This window comes from Pyxicephalus adspersus, chromosome Z (assembly GCF_032062135.1).
Source record: "Pyxicephalus adspersus chromosome Z, UCB_Pads_2.0, whole genome shotgun sequence".
NCBI lineage: Eukaryota > Metazoa > Chordata > Amphibia > Anura > Pyxicephalidae > Pyxicephalus > Pyxicephalus adspersus.
Genome location: NC_092871.1, coordinates 76,220,485 through 76,223,465, shown reverse-complemented (window position 1 = coordinate 76,223,465; position 2,981 = coordinate 76,220,485).

Below are 2,981 nucleotides of genomic sequence, written 5' to 3'. Positions count from 1 at the left end.
TGTATAACTACATTCCAGTGCAAGAATGCAAAAATGTGCAGATTCTAATTACCAAATTTTAACATGCAGGGTTATACAGCAGTTTTTTAGGAGAATGACTGTTTGGCATGGTCAATATTTAAAGTGGAAAGTCCATAGGAAAAGTGAGGTTTTTTACCTGCAACAGGATTTGAATTTCAGTCCATACAGTCCTGATATTTAAACAGCTTTATTACACAGTACAGCCCTGTCTGGCAACACTTACAGCCTCCCCCAACTTGTAAGGCCCTTTTCAGTCATGTTGTCCAAAACCACACGGTGAGCCTAAAATACCCACTATGCAGTTGTTTATTGTCAATGGCAGCATTTGTCAACTACTTTGTTATGCGGATGGGGTGCCGTTCTTCATCCAGAGGAGGAAAAGCCGGTACTCTGCCAACTTTTCGCTTTTAGGGAACTGAACTATATATTGAAAAATATAAACTATATAAAATATATTTAAATATATATATAAATATAAAAACTATATAAACTGAAATACATGCAGAGAATAGTTCCCAACCACTCCTATTTAGTTAGATAGAATCAGTTGAGAGCACAGTTGAGCCTAAAATAGAATCCTGAGATCAAATCTGAAATTCCTGTATAGGAGAAGCAGTGGACTAAAGACCTCTGACTGATCTCTAAAAATTTTAGTATCCTCTTTGTTAGCACAGGAACGCTCCAGTATAGTTGATGCTGCTTCTTCCTCTACTAGTCAGAGCCTTGCTGTGTAGATTACAAGCAGCTAATAAAAGATCAGATTTAGGTTTATTCACTGTTTGCATTTTTAAGAAATGCATGTTACAATTCAGAGCCTAAATATGTGTCTTTAAAATATATGCCTGGAGTGTATGTTTAAGACTATAAGGAAGTGTGCATTCATCCTCTGATGAATGTAATCCAATACATGCCTTTTCCCCAAAAGTATGGCATATTGCAAAATGCTGAACATTGTTGCTAGAGGTAACACAAACAGTCATTTCAAGCTTCTGTTTTGTTGATAATTGAACATATTTTTCCTTCAAGTTCTTAAAGTGAGCCTATAATGCCTAGATAAGTTTCTGTATTTGCAAATAGCAAAGGGGTTAACACATTCACCATTCCTAAAGTGAACAGATGAAGGGCTGACAGGTGATTATGATGACACTGCAGGGTATCCACACAGCTGAGGGCAGCACACTGGAAGTGAATAGAAGATAAATGGGAATGAATATGAAAAAGCTTTAGATATGGAAAGTTGTTAGATGTTCTTCACAGCTGCATCTTTAGAATTACCATCAACATCATCTCTGCCAGCAGCTGCCCTAGTGGCTGCACTGAGCAGGTACATTAAACTTAACAACCTATAATTAAACCAGCTATGTCTGTCCTATTGCTCACTAATGAGGTGCTATCTGCTTGGTAAACCTTGAAGGAGATGAACTGATATGTATCATTATATATGCTGTCTGTGTCTGAAGAAGTATTTATTGTAAGTCTCTATGAAAACTTACAAGGGAAAACCTTTTTTTTTTTTCAGCTTGAATTCACAAACTATTTATGAACAAATAAAGACAGGAATTTCTGCTTTTAGTGTATACATGAAGAGATTGTGTTATCACAGCCATATTGATCCAGTGACTATAATTATTCATGGTGAGTACATAAGTAACTTAGTTTTATCCAGGGCTTTGAAGGTGAGGTTGGTAGCATGAGTTCCACTGAAGTAACTGTCTTTTCCTTCAAGCAAACCCACATTGCCAATTTATTCACTGAAATGCAAATACTTCTTGTTTGAAGTAACATGCATAAAAGAATATAAAATAATATATTTGAGATCCTTGAAGATAATGGGCGGATTTACTAAAGGAATAAAGGAATATAGGTTGATCACTTAAAATAAAGTATCACCTTATTAAGAAATGATCACTTAGCAAATGATGTGAATGTTGACTCTGCTAATTTCAACCACCTAATAATTTGCAGAGATTTTTTTTACATTTCCTTGCATGTGATTAGGTATTCCTAGCAAAGTAATTTAGCTACTTTAGTAAAACAATCCCAGTGTGTTCTTGGGGGGTAAATCCTTCAACTCTACTGTTTGGTTACATAAAAAGTGTAAAGAAACCATGCAATAGGACACACGTTTAACAGACAGGTTAAGAGCACGCAATCTCACCATTAGGATTATTTTGTGCTTGAAAATGACAAATCAAAACCTACTTTCTGCTCATTAAAAGAGCACTCAAAACCCATTTTTTCAAATTTGCTTACCCATCTTCTGTCTTTTGAAACCATCTTTTGAAACCATCACTAGTTCCCACCACAACATACTTCCCCTCCTATTGTGTGTAAATTCCCCCACCTCCTAAATTGTAAGCTCTGCGGGGAAGGGTCCTCTCCTGTTGTATCACTGTCTGTATTAGTCTGTCATTTGCAACCCCTATTTAATGTACCGCGCTGCGTAATATGTTGGCGCTATATAAATCCTGTTTATTAATAATAATAATAATATTAGTAATAAAAAGAGACTGCAGTGGTTAGGTTCAGATTAAGTGTGCCAATAAGGACTCATAGAAGATGACTACACTGCGTGCAAAGTACACCAAAATTTCAGTATTCAGCAGATTCTAGACCTTTCACCAAACACATGACAAAGATAACAATACAACCTTAAGGAGAATGTTTTCACTTGGTTGCTCTATGTGGTACAGCCCTATTTATTGTACCGTGCTGCATAATATGTTGGCACTATATAAATACTGTTTACTATTAGTATCACAGAAAGAACAATTGATGTTCAGTTTGGATCACTAGGCTATAGCACCTGCAATTTTTTTTCACTTGACAGTTTCAATTACAACACTGTAAAAAACTCAAAACAACATATATTTTGGTGCATTTTAAATATATATTCTGATGTATGTCAAAAGCAAGTCAGCACACAATAAAACAAACCAATGTGTGTCATTGTACAAAAT